General features: G+C 45.1%; 1 protein-coding gene across 1 annotated transcript in view; it reads right to left on the bottom strand.

Moving 5' to 3' along the window:
• Positions 1-21,715, bottom strand: part of DAPK2 (death associated protein kinase 2) — a 409,280-nt gene that overhangs the window by 142,236 nt on the left and 245,329 nt on the right. The gene's annotated exons all lie outside the window — the stretch shown is intronic.

Here is a 21,715-nt window from a genome sequence, read left to right as displayed (position 1 = left end):
TAACTTTTAGTGAAAGTCTCTACAGCAGATCATTAACTCTATAGCATTAGGGGCAACACATGTGGTGGAGTGCCCTGTCCGCCTCACTGATGGGCCGCTCACGGCTTGCTTTAGGGCAGTGCGACTGGTGCAGCCGCAGTGGGCGCTGACCTGTGTAGGGGGCGCTGACCTGGGGGGGATGCTGTGTTTAGCAATAACTTATAATTGAAGAGATGAGGGGCACTTTTGCCCGGTGCTAGACAGAGAATCCGAGGAGGCGGTCATAGGGTGTGGGCACACCAAACATGATTGTCGCACCGGCACCAACAGCGCTAAAGCCGGCCCTGGGGTCGCCTGCTCTGTTGAGAGTTAAGCGCACCCTTACCTCCCCACCGGCGGTACCCTTGCCACCCATGGAAACCTTACATTGTCGGTCCCACTGACACGAGCCGTCTGTGCAAGTCCCTCGGGCTGTCCGCTCTACTTAGGCCACAGACACGTACTTTTTTTCCTCTTCTGGACCACCAGTTTGGCGGTCTCCCTCAGAAAAAAAAGAAACACATAGTCCAGTGTGTCAGGAGCTTTAGTATTTCATTTTTCAAAAACTGTTTTGGGGGTTTATTTTTCAAAAATAAAAAATAAAAAAGTTTGTCGAGCATCCATATACAATTTGGCAGCCGCTCGGCAAACTTACTCTGCCTTTAGAGAAGCTTGCGTGACAGTGGGCCGCCCACCACATCTCTAAATAAGCCCTCGGGTTGCCAAGTGGCCTCATATCGTTAGTCACACTTAATCCAGCCTTGGCTTTTCACTAACAGCACATAGCATTCTGGGAGTTGCAGTTTTGTATTTGTGTGGTCGGTCTGGACATGGGACTACTGATAGGAAGGAAACATTCGCTTCCACGAGAGTATCATGGGGGCTAGATGCTGCACAATGTGGGACCAGTGGAACCAGACATTCACATGTCTTCTGGGACATACATGTAAGAGGTTCCACTGATTCCAGTTCTCGCTCAGACAACTGCTCAGAAGTTCCAGAGGGGTGCGTGGAAGTAGAAAACACCCATAATCTGCTGGTCACAGACTAAAATAAAAAACGAAATACAGATCTGAGTATTCATACTGCCAGTATTACAGTAAGCCTGCTGCTAACCTCGGCTCTGACAATGCCCAATAAGCCCTCCATGCTTCTGATGTAGGCAAATTAAGTAGAATCAGACTGGCTAATGCTAACATCTGCTATTTGCAGCACTTACTAAAGGGATAATCAGTGGCTGGTGGTGAACTTTGAAAGTGGTGAGATGTAAATACCCTCCTGAAATTGTCTTAGCTAGTTACTGAAACAAAATTCTTGCATGGGGACTCTCTTTCCCACCCTATACATTGGAAAAAAATGGGCCTTAGAGTGCAATTTACAGCACAATTTTCACATGAATTTGCTGTAAAGCCATAGGTTCTGGAAGGGCACTCACGGAATATGCCAGAACTGTCTTGGTTGGAAAAGCGTGCCTGGCCCGTCTCAGGAGTTTTGAAGGCTCATTCACACCAACAAATATTTAGATAATTGTGACAAAAGGTGCCTTTTTAGGTCTCGGCTGCGAAGGCTGCGCTTGCGCAGTCTCGCTCCGAGATTTAATGACTTGGAGAAGAGGGGCTTGAACCCGCCCCTCTTCTCCCCTGTTCTCCATTGGCTGGCCTCTTGAATGCTGGCCAGCCATTGGAGAAGAGGTCAGTCATTCAGATTAGGCCCCGTCCTTTTCGGATCGGGGGGGGTGTTTTGTGCAAGAAGTCTCAAGGAGGAGACAACAGCAAAACACGCCCCCGAATCCGAAAAGGACGCTGCCTTTCTCCGAGGCATTTCTGCTCTGCCTCGGAGAAAGGCAGCGGGTAATTCTCACGGCGCTTGAGAACGTAACCGTTCAAAAATGACCCACCGTTACTGAAACATAAACAGTTTAGAAAAAATATCGGTCAAGTTATACAAATACACGGAACGAAGTGCTTCCTGTGACAGATGACGTGTGCCTTCTGATAATAACATGCTTTCAAATATTTTGAAAACTATATAGTTCTACCTTTAACAACTTTAAAGAGACGGCGTCTTCCATTTGATTAGGGACGAATTTTTTTACCAAGTTCCGCCTCGAGATCAGCTGTCAAAATTCAGTTATTGCATTAAATACGCCCGCCTCCATTTCCTGTAGCCGCCTCTGCCGTGAGAAAAAAAATGGCAGTTTTATCTTTCAGAGCAGCAGAGGACTGTAATTGGTGGCCCTCGTCCTCCTGTTTTGCGTACGAGTTCCAGTCTGCAGTGTACAGCAGGAAGCAGCTGAGAGGTTGAGAGGCCGGGAAATACCCAGAAACACCTGAGCGACGGGCTTCGGTAATGTCGAGCCCTCCGGCGCGGGGCTTTGTTCCCAGGAAGCGTTCTTACTTACAAACCCTGGATTTACTTTTTTGAAAACTATACTTTCATCTTGGATTGGCTACTTAGAATAACCGCAAGCGGCATGTATGTGCAGTGAGATTTTTCTTTTATTTTTTTGGCAGTTGCTTTCACTTTTTGTTTGTTTCGCTACTCTTCCCACTGCTTTCAGGTTCGGTCAAACTCGGATTGGAACTTTTGCTTGAGTTAGGACTCTTGGATATGGAATGTAGACTGTGCGTCCCAATGGCCTTGTTGGGGGCCTCCCTCGTGCCCTGGATATGCGTCCTCCTGGGGATGTTCTGCCCGGGCACTGCGGACGTCAAGATCCTGGAGTCTCCTCCCTTCAACTGCTCTCAGGAGGTGAGTGTTATCGCTCTGGCCTTCTGATCTTCGATATGTTATTCACTTGCCACCCTGGCAATAATGTCACTAAGTAAATATCCCAACCTCTTATTTTTATGGCCAGCGTTCCAGGACTCTTATATCCCATCCAAGTTTTTTTTTATTTTCCCTCCCTCCCTCACTGCTTTAGTGGGGGGGTTTGCCTCAGATGTGGAAGGCTGAACTCCTTACTGACGACCAACTACCTGTAACCCACACAGCTTACAACTCAGACCTCGGCATGAGGGGAGCAAGCTGACCCTTTACATTGCAACGGTCTCGGCGTTGTTAAAGTTAGAGCTATTGGAATTGCTCATGACATTATTTTTGTTTATGTTTTTAAAACATGTAAAGAAACGGCATTGTTATTTACAATGTCAATAGCTTAATCTGTGTGTGGGTGCAAATGCAATAGGTCTCGCATTTGAGAGTGATTAAGCTATTGACATTGTAAATAACAATGCCGTTTCTTTAAATGTTTTAAAAACAAAAACATAAACAAAAGAAATGTCATGAGCAATGCCAATAGCTCTAACTTTACCAATGCCGAGACCATTGCATTGTAAATGCTTGTTTTTGTAATCAAAGTAGTCCTTTTTCTGAATTTTCTCTGGAAGAGGGTATGTGGGGGAACCGTTGCAAACCCCTCTAAAGGAAGTTAGGCTCACTCGCACTGAATATTTATTCCCAAATCTTTCAAAGATCACTAGCCACCACTGTTGTCAACATTGTCGAGACCCATAAGGAGGCCGTCTCCTGACTATCAGGGGTGTTCTCTGGGTCCGGGGCCTGCCCTGGTGTCTTGAACACTGCACCTTGATTTCTAATTCTGTCACACTTTGAGTGCACCCCCTTTCCATTCTTCTCCCTCAAACCAGACATCCAAGGCCAGCTACCCACAGAGTACAATCACTCCTGTCCGATGAGATACCAGCATTTGTTGGACGACCACAACAGCCATGGGGCTTCTTTGTCGTCGGCTCTCTCATCGATTCCATCATATATGCTTTTTCATCTGTCCTATCCTCCCCAGAGCTCTGAGGTGACCTTAAGGTGTTTTAAAGTCCTATATAAATAATCATCATAACAAAACATGACTAGTAGGAATGTCAGATTTGAGGAAGAGAAACAGGAATTCTTTGCGGTAGCTTCCTTTAAACTGCATGCCAGGGAGCAGTGTTGACTGAAGTTGCTAAAACTGTTCTTCCTCATGTGTTTGAAATGGAATGTTTGTTTAAAGTGAGCCTGTCCCTGAGGTGGTGATAGACATGACTGGGGTTTAGTACCTATGCCAATCTCTTCGGCATCTGTGGATCCTAGAAGAATGAGGACACCATCCTTTAACGAGGAACCATCGCCCAGCCCCCAGGGGAATCCGCACAGGTAGGTCTGGAAGTAATTCAAGGCTGGCAGCCTTTAAGGCGGAGTGTAGGTGTCAGGAACACTATATGCGACGTTTGTGTTTGCTCCAATTAACTAGTAATGAACTAGCCCTAGTACCCATTTCACAAGCGGAATCGGACCTATGAGGTTTAAGGGAGTGAAATGATGATTGCTCTAGGGGACTCTAACAGGAAATGAGCAAGGAAGGTGATAGGAACAGACCAATGATTGGCAACATGATTAGGGACGAGATCTGCCTGTAAAGGGGTGAATACTTATTTTGCTCATTAGGGATGGTTGGGGGAGTTTCAAGCAATTTTACAAATGGTAGTTTATCTGGAGGCATGAAGCCCACTGCATTGTTTTTTGGTTGCCACTAAAGCCATTAAAGAGTAGGACCAGCCTTGCTGGCCAGATGACTCAGCTAGTTGAGTGCTCACTACTTACATCTGTTGTGATCACTAGTTTGAATCCATGAAGGCACATCTCAGCCTTTTTATCCTGCTGAGTGCACAGAGCACTGGCAGGCTGGATAATAGTAACATCTGCTTTTTAAACAGTTCCTGGAACTAGCAATATTATTCACCCAAAGGGGGAAAACGTATAAAGAACATCACGTCACCTCACAAAAGTACCTAATAAGAAACAAGAAAACCCAGATGAGATTCCCCCTAAATAGTCTCCTCCGCAGCTTGAGACCCTATGGCACAACTAACCCAGATCCACATCTGGACATACTTGTGCTACCTAGGGCGACTGCATAACACGGCACAAAAGTGATGGACAAACATGCTTGAATCTATCACAACCACATTAAATTACTCTCGGCAAACCTCATTTTTGGCTCCAATCTTCTATTCCAGTGTGCAAATCAGACGTGAATCTGCTCCAAAAGGAACCATCAAGCCTAACCCACTGGCTCGCGTCCCTAAACAAATGCAAGTCTAGGTGCGTCTGGGCTATGAATTGAATAACTTGCGTGACTGTTTGTAAGCACACACAACTAGTATATGCGACATAGATGTCACTATAGATTGTTTGACCTTCCCTTTTTCTAATAGTGAGAATGTTCCTCTTCTGTCAAGCACTGAAACATCCATATCTCCAGAACAATGTGCATAGATACAAGCTGCACTATCTCATTTAGGTGCCACAGGCGCCCAAACCTCATCTCACATCCACCAAAACAGACAAAGATCATAGGCAAGCAATGTGTGATTGGTCTGACTTCCTGCCCGACTCGTGTTTTAACCTCTAAGGCTTCATGTCCTAAACACAACACAATTTGGACTTTTTAGACATAACCCATTCCTAATTCTAAAGTATAGGTCTCAACCTGTCCCCCAAAGTCATCAACTCGGATTACACTCTAACTTTGTAAACTAGCACAGGAAATAATTGTCCATTAATGATGTTTCAGAAAACAGAGTAACTTTAATAAGTCAAGCAGAGCGAGAGTGTTCAAGTGCTGGGCCAACCACCACTGTCCTTCAGCTGTAATCTCTGGCAATTGATTAGTCCAATTACAAAGTCCATATGAAATTCTTTGCATGACTTTAATGTTAAAGTATTTGGACACAGAACCAGGATTATTGAGTTCTACATACTTCTTACTAAAGGCTAATTTGGTAAACGCTAAAATCTGGCTCTGTCCAGGTCAAGTACTGGCTCACTTTGACGAGCCTCTTTAGCCATTTTATGTACATAGGTATCCGGTACCCATATAGCACAAATGTAGCCAAAAGGCACCAGAGCACTGTACAGAATCCAAGGCAAGAAAACAGTCAGTGAGTGACTGGAGGGGTAGCTGGTTTCTAAGAGCAAAAGTCAACCGTTACTGCATCATGACCTACTGTTTTCTAAAGAAGCATGCCTTTAGCTCTTTCCGAAATTAGATCAGGCAGTGTTTCCAGATCCTGGATGCACCGATGAAGAAAGACTGGTACCTTGTTTTTTTTTCACTTCTTCATCTCCAGTCTAATGGTGTCCTGGCTTGACACTTCGTCAATCACATTTTGGCTCAGCCCAGTGGATTACTCACCTCCCATCTAATGCCATTGGATGTTTGGGTGTATGCTTCCGGCTCCACTCGAGTGTTTCCGTTGAAATGAATGAGGAATTACTCTAAATATGTAGTCTCGGTGTGACTCCTCATTAGAACCACCAGGATAAGTTATATGATTTCCTTTTTTCTATTTTCTATGATGGAAAGGAAGGCTATACTGAAGGCTCACTTGCCTTCAATATGGTCCTGTTTTTCTTTGTTTGCCAAGATAACATAGGGTGGTAACAAGACCTTTATTATAGTCTTTTCTTTCTTTTTATGTTATAGAAACTAAGGAAGTACTATCATGTAGTTTGCCATCTGACCTTTTTTTTTTTTTAAATAGAAAGAAAGCCTTCATACAGTCTCCCTTTTCATTTCTCTGTCTGGTTTTATTGTGCTTTCCCTCATGTGTAACCACATTAAGCCCTGACTTATTGATTTTGCCACTACCTATGTTTGTAGGCAGCACTGTAACTCAGTTAACATAAAACTGTCTGGCTTACACTGAATAGCATTCTCAAATGGCATTTCTCTGAAGCAAGCCATTCCATACACATCAATAAGTTATCTTAACAGTGTACTGAATGTGTACCTCACTCCATAATTGCCTTTAATACTCCACTATTATACTCCACTAGTTATGATGCTGTTTTGGAACTAGGGAAGCAAAACCATCTGGTCCTTAACTGTGGGTATCATTATTTGAAGATCCACCTTTGTCCAACCAATATCAGGTACTTAATTATCGTAGATAAACCAATCTGCCCCCAATCATTAGCTTGTGAATACTGGCAAGCTGCTGTTTGTGGACAAAAGCAGTTTATTTACTATAAAGGAGAAATTGACACTTGGGGACAAAAAATGTAAATTCATAAAATGACAAATGATGTTTGGGGACACAATACAATATAATATTAATAAAAAGTGTGTATTTGGGGATTAAGTGAGTTCATGTACTGAAATTGACACACTAATACAATGAGACGATACTATTTAATTTCCAAAACATATCAAGCTGCTATATGACTGAAATCTCATGCTAATTTCGGGAACATATTACTAATGTTACTGCGTCATTTTAGTGTATGACACTATGTTGAGGTTGCCAATGCCAACCTACAACAACATCTCCCCATGTACATCGCCTACCACTATATCTCATCATTGTAAGTATATAATACATGGGATCCTGCAATCCCTGAATAGAAGTCCTTTCTTCGCTAGAGTCGAGTTGTGACGTCTAGCCACCCATAATAATGAAATGGCATAGCTGCTGAATTGTAGTAACTTATTAAACTTGATTTATGATGTTGTGATGTCTCCAGCCTGACCCAGCAGTCAAGATGAAAGGCATGTCACAGAGCATCAACATAGCTGAAACCTTCTTTTTCTCATCTGTCTTTCTAAAATGAACAGTCGTCCACAGGAAGGAGATATTTATGACAGCATGTTTTTTTTCACACTATAGGTTATTACAGGAAACACAGAATATCTCTGCAGGTTTCTACACCTTCTGAGCAACAGCGTTTCCTAAATTTGACTTACATTACACTGATACTAATATCTTTTTTTTGTGGAACTAATTACTGTCTCTTTGGGTGTTTAATTTCTCACTCCAGATTCTGCTTTTATTTTCCAAGCATGAAAATATATTATTTTTTCATATGAAAGAGCAAGAAACCAAACATTTAAGCAGTTTGTGGGAAGGGTGTTAGAGATACCATGTATTATAAAAAATAAAGTATCCTGGCAGTACATTATAAGGCTATTGCAAGTCACTTTTGGCCTTCGTTCTCAATACGGTCTTAAAATTCCTTGGTGACTTGCAATATCCTTATAATGTATGGCAGTGGGTACTTTATCTCATATATAAACAACTAAGCTGTCTGAGGCATGAGCCAGTAAGATTGGTGGGAACTAAAATATTTGTTGTACGAACCAGTATTATCTCTGCAGCATGAACGATACATCTGCTGTCAGAGCTTCTAAAAACGACCTAACCTAAGAGACAGCTCTGTCTATCTAAGGCCTGTGACTGTGATATCTATGCAACTTAAAACATTTCTATTCTTGCCCCTGCATGGAGATATTTCTTCATAAAATATCTTCTGTTAAGATCCAAGAAAGGAGCAGGATAAGATAGTGAGATCAAGCGGACAACAGACGTGAAGCGAGATGCTTCTTCGGTCCTGTAAAAAGACAGAACAGTCAGACTGCACACCTATATTATTTAAGATGCCTTTCCAACTTGGCTTTTTAAACAGTGCCTTTAAGAAAATTTGCTGTGAATATCAGAATTTGAAACCATTTTTTCATACTTTTTTTTAACAAGATCCCCAACCAAGCTACCCTGGGGACGGCTAAAGTGAGTAGGCAGACTCGTTCTATTTTGCAACATTTCATATGTGCCCTCTCAGAATTGTCAGTAAAACCTATGAATTTTACCAATTACTTTCAAAACCTGCTCTAAAATGTGCCATTAATGAGGTTTTATAATAAATATTGGGAAAATTAAATTCAATCAAAACCCATAGGTGGTGGATTGACTTACCGCGCTCTTTCAGTGGAAAAAGGGGTGAGCATTTACTCCTAGCCCATTACAGCGACCAGCCAAAAGCTGATAAGGGGTAATTATCTGGCACAGATTGACCATTAGCTTTGGTAGAAAATGATTAGGTCATGGTGGTGAGAGTCACTAAGCCAATGAGGATGGGTTATGTAAATTAAAAGGCGGGTTGGTGTTTGCATTTACTCAGTTGTAAGGCACTAAGGACAATAATTTGTACATTTTCAGCTCAGGCCAGTCCAAAATAAAGCAACATGTTGAATGACTTAGCTGAGTCCGTGGCAGGTGCTGCACCATTTGTCACCAAGGAATTGTTGGTACATCACCTATACTATTGATGCCACTTTCCCTTTGATGGCAATCTTAGAAGGGTGGCAGATGAATTCATTGAATGCCAGTGTGTTGGTACAGCCTTATTGTAGGTCTATGGAACTTCTCAAGGAGGCGGGGCACACACTGGCGCTGGAAGTAGAGGTGGGGGGGTGTTTGAGGGGAGCTGCAGCATCCCCATTTGTCCCTGATGGAGTTGAGATGGAGAATTAATAACAAAAAGGTCCTCCATTATTCCTCTTGAAGCCTTCACTGCCTGTTCCACTACAAACGGTATCGTGACAAAGTGCTGCTAATTCTTCTAACATACAGAGCTATGTTTTCGATTCCTTTCTCTGCATTTTTAGGGGATTTTGTCTTTTCAACTAGTGATACTCTTGCAGGGGTACTGATAAAAAAAGGCCTTCGCACTCCAGTGATTTTCTAATACAAATACAAATAAACGAAAAGAAAAAACAAGATAGTGGTGGATACACAGCCGCACTTCAAATCCTAACAGAAAACTGGGCTAGTATGTTTAATTTATCTTTAAAGTACAGTGTACATTTGGTGCCTCTCAGGGTCAGATACCCCACTATCCAAGCTATCAATAATACAAGAAACAAAGGTAACTTGTATAGCGTAAATAACAAGAGAAAAGCCCCGGCACTCTTACATTTTCACATAAATTCAAATGCAATACATTGTTTTGCACCAACAAACACTAGGATGACGAGATTCCCTCCAATTCAGGAAACCATGAAAATTAGTCCATAAATCATTCTTTTAAGATTTATTTGCAGTACCAAAGAAGGAAAAAGACAAGGGACTGGCACATAGATATTATACAATACATTCATACAACATATTATTGAGTGAAATGCATGATGGTTCAGTCATTTGTTGTGAAGAAAAACCGATCACAGCCAACGCATGTTTCGTCACCACCGTGACTTTCTCAAGGCTTCTTGGTTGGTCAAAAAGGATGCTGTAGATGTCAGCGGCTCATCTTTTAACTACTGATTGCCTTTCCAAGAGGATCCTTCTTTGGGACTATCGAGCCGCTGACATCTACAGCATCCATTTTGACCAACCAAGCCAGACCATTCCCTGTGACGCTATTCCCCCGACGTGCTGCCAAGCTGGAATGATGAAGTCCGGCTGCAGTCCCGCAATGGTCTGTGCCCGAAGGCCTGTTACCGAAAATGTTAGGCGTTGCAGTCGTGGATTACATCGAGGTGCTAATGATGAAGGCAGGCTGCAGCCCCGCAATAGTCAGAACACGCATGTCAGTTGCCGAGTTATGCCAGGGGGCAATGAGCATGACAGTTCTTGTGACGCTATTCCCCCGACGTGCATCCAAGCTGGAAGGATGAAGTCCGGCTGCAGCCCCGCAATCATCTGAGCCCACAATAGGAGTGCAGACGTGGTTTAAATCGAGGTGCTAAGCAGGACGCTATTCCCACGACGTGGAATGATGAAGTCCGGCTGCAGCCCCGCAATGGCCTGTGTCCGCATGCCTGTTACCGAATAAGTCATGTTTTAGAGGTTGAAGTCATGGATTACATCGAGCTGCTATGGATGAAGGCAGGCTGCAGCCCTGCAATAGTCAGAACGCGCATGCCAGTTGCTGAGTGAGTCTTGCCAGGGGGCAATGAGCATGACAGTTCTTGTGACGCTATTCCCCCAATGTGCACATTGGGAGTGCAGACGTGGTTTAAATCGTGCCTGTGGTTTTCGTGGTTTAAGTAAGTCGTTGTTAAGGTTGTCGTTGTAAATGATGTCGTTAACGGATTGGTCGTTGTTCGAGATTCGTGGTTTAGGTCATTCGTTATTCAAACTTAGTTGTTTAGGATGTTTCCCCTTCCAGAGAACACCTGGGAGGTGCTGTTATGTTGGAGGGTGGCACTCTGCTTTTAGGCTGAGACCGTAAGCTTACGGCGATGGCACATCTATAGCAGGGGACATGGTTGAACCACACTGTAGGGCTTGAGGGCTTTGTGAAATTGGATAGAATATACATTACTCATCTTGGGGATGTTCGAGCAGATGCTTAGTTAAAGGAGTTTGGGAACCTGCAGGAACAATATCAAGTTTCTAGCACCCAGTTCCACAAATTCCTGCAGTTGTAACACACACTGTCAGCCAATATTACCCCCAACACCTTAGGTCCTGGAGTGTAGCCCCCTTGAGGCTAAACGTTTGATGGGAAAGCTATAGAGGGGATCCATATCATAGCTTTATCCCTCCTTAGTCGTCAATGCCCTGGATAATTTTCCTAGGCTGAGACAGCGGTTGGAAGCTTGGGAAGGGGAGCTTAAGGATGCTGATTGGCGCAAGGAAAAGAAGACCTCTCCCAGAATTGGCAATCTCCACGTACCTTTGTCTGGTCCAACTTAATTACCTACAGATGACTTATATGACCTTTTTACAGCTTCACCAAACTGGTGGGATCCCTCAGGCCAATTGCTTCTGGTGATCTTGGCGGGATGCAGATTTTCTTCCATGTGGTCTGGTTCTGTCTGAAATTGGTGCACTATTGGGATGGGATAGGAAGGGAGCTCTCATTACTTTTGGGCTGGCCCCTAGACCTTACTCCCAGGGTTGCTTTGCTGGAGTTGCTGGAGGATGACAAAGAATGAGGCAAATCTTTATAGCAGTTGCTATGCTGGTTGCCGAGCGGGATATAGACCACAAATGGAGGTCTCAGAACCCCCTATCTGAGGCCGAATGGCAAAATGGGGTGGACTAGTGGGCTCAACAAGAGTGGCCTATCTATGAAGCCCAGGGCTGTCCCTGGAAATATGAGAAGATATGGGGCACACGGTGGGACTATCACGGACTGGATGCGGGGAATGACTAAGAATTGATTTTTGTTTGTAATGTCCTGTGTTGGGCATGGGTGGGCTGTGGTCTTGGTACTGTTTGGTTGTCACTGTATGAAAAAATCTTAGAAGGTATACCCATGAATGCAAATCTGGAAACGTGGGACTTCAATGACAAATGGAGAGGTGTGTGCAGCGCCGTGGCCAGAGCAGCTAACCTCGGAGTGCGGGGCTCCCGGTTCGATCACCAGCAGCAACTCAGCTCAGCGCCATGTGACTCTGGGCAATAGCTCACGTAATCTTCCCGACGGCCCCCAGCGCCTTCAAACCTTAGGGGGTGATATGTTCGTGCTTTACAAAATATGGATTACATTACATTACAAATGCCATGATTAAATCCATAACCCCTTCTCCCCTCCTTCCCCCACCGAAAAGAAAAACATTTGAAGCATGCTCTACTGCTGGATCTATTTATTACTAGATGTCAGACAGCCTATAAAAATGGCATTATTGGGTCTTTGGTTTTGCACACCACTTGACTGACAAGTCAATATCAGGTTCACAGATCACATTCTGCAAATCCAGGGACATTCTGCTCTTTGTGCTAAGTGACATTCTCAGAAATACCCTCTATTTAGTTTCGCTTTTAGCTCCAGGATTAACTTGCACTCTTACTACATGTAACAGAGTCACAGAAATGTTGACATTTTAACTTTATGCACAAAATGTGGTCAACCGTGTTCCTCAGGTAAGTTAGTCCTCAATCTCATTTCAGAACGTATATACTGAGATGGGTACATTTAAAAAGAAATTTGTTATCTGGTTATTGGTCAAATAATGCCAGAACTCTAACTATAGCTGAAATTCAGCAACAGCTCTGCAACTGCAATATGAAACTAGTAAGTAAACAAAATACATCTGGGTGCAGCCTGCCCTCTGGCATTATTGTAACTCTCATGTGCTTGCTTCTTATTCATTAGCTTGTGTGAGATTTCCTTCCTCGTTTAGATCTGCACTGTCCTTTGTGAGACAAATTGTTAGCTTACAGCTGGCTTAGACCCAGCATGTTGCAAACCATTGGTTGTCTTCATCATCACTCTCATTTCCTTGCTTCTAATATGTTAGTGTGTGGGTTTTCTTTCTGCTTTTTTTGTTTGTCCCTCCTCTAGAGAATGGATGCACTGATTGTGTCCACTGCTCCCTTTACACTCTCTACATTTTTTAAAAGCAACCTATAAGAGTGCATGTGTTTTCCATGTCTACCATGTGTATTTCCTCCCATCTGCTGTGCTTCCTCGTGTTGCTCTTTCGTTGTTCATATGTTTCTTCCCCGCCCTCCTCCATCAGGGATGCTGTACAGCATGGCTAAAAACACTGGCAATAGGTCCCAAAGGTGAAAGCTATTGGCTTTGGCAATGATTGTTGTGTATGTCCCTTACGATTGAGGATGGACGCTTTACCTGTATTCACTGCTCGCTATTCAAGCACTACTGTTTACTTAAGTACTCCACAAGAGTACATTTGCTTTCCAGCTGTGCCTTTTGTGTACCTCTCTTGCACCGCCGCACTCAATTTTGCTCTCTCTCAGCCATGTGCTTCCCCACTATCCCTCCGTGATGTGCTTGTGGATATTTGCTTCTGTCACTCGCATGTTGATTTCTCACCTGTGTGCTTCTCCCCACTAGCTTCACCTAGCTCTCTTCATGCACACCCTCTGTGTTGCTTCCGAGACGCGCCCTCCATGCTGCTTGCCCCCACTCAAGCCATCCGTGTTGCTTCTTTCCCCCGTCCTGTGTTGCTTCCCCCTTTAAAAACTGCATTCACACTTCTTCCTTTTTATTTATTAAAAAGCAAAAACATCATCTGCATCATTCTGTATGTGAGCGCATGCGCAGGGCACATGCCTACAAAATAAAAGGGTTGGCTGCAGTACAGCAGCGCTAAAAACACGTGAGAAAGCCAAAAGGCCCCAAATATGAGACCTATTATCTTCGCCAATGCTTGTTATTCTGGTGAACTAATATACAGTGAACACAGAAGGTTTCTATGTTGCTGTTGTTCATGATGCTGGTCAGGTTGTTCATGGTACTGCTCATTTCTTCCTTGCTTCGCTCGCACGAGAGTGAGGTGTGGGAGACACTAAGCCACATACCATCACCTTATTGAATGGCCCTCAAGACACCTGTATACAAGACATGCGTTACAAGACACCCTTCCAAATGTTCCATATGCATAGGTTAAAGAATACACACGACACGCACTCATATCACAAACTTGAGGAGTCTGTTAGCATTTATTTACTGTGCAAGGAATGAGTGCTTTGAAATAAGCAGTTCCTGGGGTGGACTTTTATAAGTAAAAACTGTGGTGAGCAGTGAATTTGGCCAATAAACCATCTAGATCCACAAGTACCAATAACTGTAAATACATACATATCAACACATTGGCATTAGGTGATATTGGTCTATTCCAGAGGTAAGGTAGCCGGCATAAGTGGGATCACGTGGCAGCACTGCAGGGCCTGGGGAGACTAGGTTTGATTAGTTGAGAGAAGGTTGTATGAGGGTGCATTTCTCTTCAGTATTTGAGACAGGTACTTAGGAGACAGACTGTATAAGGCTCTGAATATCAGAAACATATCTGGTCTGTCGCTCTGTTTTTTGCTGATAATCAGCCAATATGGTTACGATAGTGGAATCTGTGCCAGTGCCTTGGCGTAGCATCAAGGTGGAGCAACTGTGTACAGATCCACTTATCACAAACAGTGATTGGCCTTCAACAAGGACCCCTGTCTCTTGGAGCCTCTTACTTTTAGTGATCAACTTCCAGTCCACAGGGGACCATCTAGTGAAGTTAAAACTGTTCTGTGACCGGGAGCGGAGATAATGGTCCGTCTGCCCTTCTGGAGGTGTCCTACATAACGGGATTCCAAGGGGTGAACTGGGATAGTGGGTACTGTAAACAAGTATCTGCAAAGACACAGAAGCAAAATGATATTTGTTGTTGTTGCAAGAGCTATGATTTTGGTCACAGCAACAGAAGTCTCTCAGCTGCCTAAGTAGGAACTGCAAACTTCCAAGAACTGTTAACACTTGGTAATGTGTGTGTTTCCCTGCTAATCCTTGATCACAATTGGCGATTACAAGTAGTAAGCAAATATGAATCATTCATCCAAAGGCTTCAGGCCTGGGTGGCTTCAAAGACATCTGGCACCCTACTGATTCAGAGTCTTCCCAAAGCTTCCTTAAATTGACATAATCCTAATTCACGTTTATACCATTGATCACCCTATTAACTGATCTATTAGCTACATGTAAAAAAAAAAATATTCCTTAAAGGTTAATAGCTCAGTTGCCTTGGGTCTCACAGTGGAATTCTCCAACTTGGCGCCCTCGCCCACGGTGCGACTACCGATTGACTCACAGCTTTCCGGTGGAACAGTAAGACTCGAGTATAACCGCAGCAAAGATCTATCATCTCAGAGGCTCAGGAGGTTGGGACACCACTGAGAAAATGTCGGGAACAAGAGGAAACAAAACAGTGCAACAAAACAAGCTGGACAAATACGTTTTCTTGAAACCAGCACCGCCAGAACCCCAGCACGCATCCAACACTAAGACGAGTAGGGAAGGGGCCCTACGCTGCAAGACGTAATGGAAGCTATATCGGGGGTCCGGACGTCCCTAGAACAAAGGATGGATGCGATCACGACCGAGGTGACGTTCATCAGTGCGGACTTAATGAAAATCGGGGAGAAAGTGAAACAAGTGGAACTCACTACTTCCAGCCTAGTAGATGACACCTCCCAGCTACAACTCGAAATCTGAGACCTGCAGAAAGTATGCAGAGGACATGTTGGATGACTATAAAGGGCAGTCAACTGACCTCTTCGTAGAAGAACTCATCCTCACCCACCTCCAGCCCAAGGGATTGTCCAAGTTCTTTGTGATTGAATGGGCGCATAGAGTTCTGGGAGGAAAGCCAAAGCCTGGGGCACCACCCCGGACGATCTTATCAAGAATAATGAACTTTCGCGACCGAGATGTCATTCTCCAAAATGCCAGGATTGCCACACCTCTTCGATATGAGAATTCGAAAATCTAGTTTTTCCCGGACTTCACCCTGGCCGTGCAGAAACAAAGAAGGTCCTTTCTCACAGTGAAAAAGACTCTGCAAGAGCAGGGTGTTAAGTATGCAATGTTGTTCCTAGCCCGTCTCAGGGTGGAGGCAGATGGTAAAGCCTGTTTTTTTGATTGTCCGGAAGATGCTGTGGACTGGCTGGAGGGCCGGAGAAGTGTTGATGGACATACCACTCACAGATGACTGACCCTATCCAGGCCCAGAACATTCCAAGCTACTAAACCGTAAGATTTATCGAAGCATATGTAGTCGGCCAGTGATTGTGCTACTGGCGGGGGCGGATTCTGGGGCCCAGTGGGTGGGCGTACAATATCTAGGTGGAATTGGGTACCAATGTTTAACCGAATTGCTGCCATGGGGTCCGACGCTGGGAGCTGATAAATTCCCTGCAATGGGGAGGGTTCACAAGGACGACGCCTCGCACCCCCAAGTTAACGACAGTTAATTACCTTTTTGGGCGATAGGCACTCTGCAAAGTTCGTTAGATGGGCAGTTCAAAGCCCAGAGTGCAGGGGAGCAGGGAGGGGGGAAGTTGGGTGGGCGCAGAGAAACTATCATTGTTTTTTGTTATGTCGACTAACCTATATTATATACAGGTAGAAACAGCTGCGAGGAAAGGATGTCATGGCTATTAAGTTGGAATGTCAATGGGCTGGGGGACAAATTGAAGCGTTGCATAGTCCTGCAACATATTAAGCGACACTCCCCGGAGGTGGTTCTCCTCCAGGAGTCCCATTTAGTGGGCAACTCTTGCAAAGCACTAGACAGATGGGGCTACAAACTTGTGACACACTCTGGCTTTACTACAGGACGAATCTAGAGGGGCGGGTATCATGATTAAAAATACCTTCCCATTCACCACACACCGCACATGGGTGGATGACTTGGGCAGATTCGCAGTGATCTCCGGGCAGTGGGAGGGCTCAACTCTTAACCTGGTGACAGTTTATGTCCCACCTGGTCTCCAGAGCCATACTTTCAAAGATTTAGGATCCTTATTACTTGCGCTCCCAGAGGGCTGACTGGAGATTTCAACTCAGTGGTTTCGGGGCTCCTGGACAGACACCCTCCACGGGATACTGGCACCTCCGCGAGGTGGCTCCCAGACTTCTTAGATGCGATGGGCCTGGTGGACGCGTGGAGAACGTTCCATCCGGACACTATCCAACACACGTTCTACTCAGGGGCCCACAACAGCCTCTCCCACATCAGCTATCTGCTGGTCCCGACAGCCTAGACCGCTGAGATGCATGTCACTAGGCACATGGCTAGGGGAATATCGGACCACTCACCTGTCTGGACTCTGGTGGTCCTGGGAGGAAAACAAGTGGGAAGAATTGCACCAATCAACCCCTGGTACCTCCGAAATCCAGTGATCAGGGAATGACTTCTGCAGTCTATAGAGAATTATTTCCTTGAGAATGTGGCCTCAGTTCGCTCCCCCCAAATCATTTGGGAGGTGTTTAAGACAGTAATAAGAGGGCAGGCATTCTCCTCGATAGCTGATGCACAATAAGAAAAACGGAAGATCCTGGAACAGGTGGAGAGCGAGATTCTCCGCCTCGAGGAGACGGATAGGGAAGAGATCACGGAAGAGACCCTACACACCCTCAGACTCAAGAGAGAGGAATACAAAAGCATTGCAACTGACTTGGCTAAAGCAATGGGGAGGGACAAGGCGGGTAGACTATACGACCTGGGGGACAAAGCCAGGGAATTGCTCGCCTGGTTGGACAAAAAGGACTTGGCACGCCGGCTGGTCCTGGAAATAGTAGTAGATGAAGAGCACACTGTGACAGACCCACAAGCTATCACAAATGAAATCGCCCAATACTTTGGCTCGGTTTACTGTTCCGATCCCACCTACTCCGCGGAGGATTCCGCAGAGCTGTTAAGAGACATCCAGATGCCGACTTTGTCAGCAGATGAAAGGGACACACTGGAAAGCGCCCTCATAGATAACGAACTGGCACAAGCGATTAGAGACCTTCGCTCGGGCAAGGCCACGGGCCTCAATGGAATACCGATAGAGTTATACAAATTAAAACCAGACGCCATCGCCCCACATCTACGGGCTATGTTCGACGAAAGTGAGGAAAAGGGATTACTGCCACAAGATCAAAGCGTGGCCACATTAGTAACAATACACAAGGAGGGAAAACCCAAGGATAAATACTCCTCTTATAGACCCATATCCCTGCTCAACTCTGAACCCAAAATCTTGGCTAAAGTCCTAGCAAATCGCGACACCCAGGTAATCAGTAAATTAGTACACCTCGATCAATCCGGCTTCCTGCCGCACCGGAATACGGCATTAAATCTACGCCACCTCCATGGGGTACTGGTAGACTGGACACAATCCAGGAAGACGCTGTAGTGGTCTCACTGGACGCCACCATGGCCTTTGACACGACAGAGTGGCCCTACCTCTTTGCTGTCCTCATCAAACTAGGGTTTGGTCCTGTCTTTATAAGCTAGGTAAAACTCCTCTACTCGTAGCCCATGGCACACGTCGTGGTCAACAACAAGCAGTCTGGGGTCTTTGGGCTGGGCCGGGGAACCAGAGAGGGCTGTCCACTATCCCCCCTTATATTCGCCCTCTCCCTGGAACCATTGGTGGCGTGGATTCGCTGGAGCCCCTCCATTAGAGGACTCAAATGGACGGCAGAATGGGAGGATTGCATTTCCTTATATGTGGATAACATCCTCCTATATCTGGCCTCCCCAAAGTCCTCCATTCACGCGGCCCTCAATATCTTCACAAATTTTGGAAGATATCCCAGATATAGAATAAACTGGAGCAAGTCCCAGTTGTATGCTCTCAGAGGAGACCCTCCCTCTTTACCCCGAGACTGTCCTATACAGACGGTGTAAGAGGGTTTCCGCTCTCTGGGTATTTTTATTACGTCAGACCCCAAACTCAGGTACGAGCGGAACCTGCTCCCTCTGCTACAGCGGCTCAGGCGTGACGCTAACACCTGGAAAACGCTCCCGCTCTCGCTGTTAGGGAGGGCGGCATTGTTCAAAATGATGGCACTGCCGCGTTTCCTCTACGCGTTGCAGAACACCCCAGATATAGTCCCAGCCAGATACTTCGGAGAGGTGGAGGGTATACAGCGAGAGTTACTATGGGTGGGGAGACCTCAAATAGCATTTCAGAAATTGGTCCTGGGTTGGTACGATGGGGGTATTGGGCGGCTCCACATCAAGAAGTATTATTGGGCCGCTCACCTGACGGCGATTAACCATTGCACTTACCGCCAAGATGACGACCCAGCATACAGACTAGACAAATGGCTGCTCCCGGGAGGAGCCTACCATAGGGCTATCTACTCGAGGACCCAGAGATTCCCTCTGACGGGCCCAATCAAACATTCCGTACTAATCTGGCACACAGCCAACAAAAGCCTGGGGTGGGACAAGAAGCTCATGCAAGCCACCCCACTTTGGGAGACGGAACAGCTGGGCACACTTGGTACCACAAAGGGATTCGATAAGTGGAACCTCATTGGGATTTTGAAAATTGGGGAGCTATGGGACGGGGGAGAGGTGGTCACTTTCGACATGCTGCAACAAAGCTATGAACTCACTAACTCGGAACATTTTCGATGTCTCCAAGTCAGACACGCCCTATTGTCTAACATACCAAGGGGAGCAACCCTACCAGAATCTTCGCCACTAGAGGACCGGTTGTTGGATGGTTATATGCCTGACAAAGCAATATCCCTGACATCCAAAAAACTGATCAACTATACTCCGAATCCCCTGACGCCTCTAAGGCAAGAGAGACGGACTAGAAATAGATGATGAAGAATGGCAGGAGGCGGTCGCATCCTCACGGGAGGTGGCAATTGCATCTAGACTCCGTCTCGTTCAGTTGAAAGTCCTCCACAGAATATATGTCACCGGACCGATGCTAGTTAAAATGGGAAAAGCAGAGGACGGCAATTGTAGGCGAAGATGTGGACTATTGGGCTCCTATATACACATAATATGGGAATGGGAGTTTGTACAATCCTATTGGTCCAAAATATATGATTGCATGAATGAGGTGTTGGGAACTGCCCTACGGCCTGAAGCCAAGAGATGTTTATTGAACATATGGGAACCCACCGACCTTAGCAGCAAAGATAAAATCTGGGTCACTTTGGGTCCTATGGTGGGCAAGCGGAATATTGTGCAATTGGGGGGGGGGGAGGGGAGAGTCGCCCAAGGTACAGTCATGGAAAAAAGACATGGATTGGTGCACGTTCCGGGAAAAACTGTATATGTCTCACATGGGTGCCCCAGAAAGTGGTCCTCCATTTGGAATAAATGGAATGAGTACAGAGGCATTACTGGTCGTTATACACTATTGGACAGTAATCTGTTGCCAATCTTCATACCACTGTTCATGAGTAGGTCTTGAGTGAGCGAACATTACCGCAGTTTAGGCTAACAAATTCTGTCAGAATCTAGTGTATATTATCCAGAATCCAATACTCTTGGCCATTAAGAAGAGAAGGAAGCCTCCCTTCTGTTACTGCCAAATTCTCTATACAGATCATAAGATCTGGAAAATAGACCTTAAATCATTCTACAGACACAACAATAAAACAAAACCACTACTCACCAGTTCACATCCCATGAAACAACGATCTGACACAAGACAGAAACATCTCAAGTACATCTCATGAAACAGCTATCTGACACAAGACAGAAACATCTCAAATACATCGGCACAAGGCAACAAATCCCACTACATAAAACACCTCCATCCTGAGATATTGCAACAAACAGAACAACCACAATACCAGATATGTGCAACGCAACAGGAAAAGAGCGCATATACTATAACCACGTAACCACACCAGCAGCATCAAAGTAATGGTCCTCTAGACAAGTGTGCAAGCGAGGCTTATTTATTCTCCTTAGTTGCATGTTGCACATCAGAAGGTATGTACATGACCACCAGACGTTGGCATCCTCCCCCTCAGCTACACTCTCCAGCTGCCAGCTACAGTGCAGCACATTGAACACTTACTCACACTACATTCTAGGTCATAAAACCACGCTTACTCATATAATACATCGGAACCGCCATGATATATCACTTCCACTCGTGTGCAATTGAGGGTTGGGGCTTTGCCGTTCTTACTGCTAAGAAGCAGCTCCTTGCCATGTGTAATACATGATTTTTTAGTTAACAGTTCTTTTCATGCTGGTAGCTTTTAGCCTGTGATTATAAAAGAAAACGCAAGATTATAAGCACCATAACTGAAATAGATGATGACTGAAGGCATCGCACAGATGGATAATAAATATGGAACGATGCATGCCCCGGTAAAGGCATAATTTCAGATTGCAGTTGGCAATTTGCTACATAAATGTCTTCAGCAAAAGGTTAGAAAGGCCCCTGGAAAGATGTTCAAGTCAGGCAAAATAACCTACACTTCAATAAGTAATAACTCCCTAATGTAAACAAGTGACAAACAAAGCTTTCCCTTGCAGAGTCAAACTGTTCTGATGAGTTGTAAATGGTATTCAACACTATTACAGGTCAATATCTGCAACCAAGTGCCTAACAGAGGACAACTCTTTGCTAGCGTTTGGAGACCCTACATACCGAAGTGCTGGTTAGTAAAAGGTCCTTGGCAGGGCCATCAAACCTGAGGG

The sequence above is a fragment of the Triturus cristatus genome, chromosome 3_1 (assembly GCF_964204655.1).
Source record: "Triturus cristatus chromosome 3_1, aTriCri1.1, whole genome shotgun sequence".
NCBI lineage: Eukaryota > Metazoa > Chordata > Amphibia > Caudata > Salamandridae > Triturus > Triturus cristatus.
Note: the sequence above shows the minus strand (reverse complement) of the source record. Positions and strands in the feature narration are given on the sequence as shown.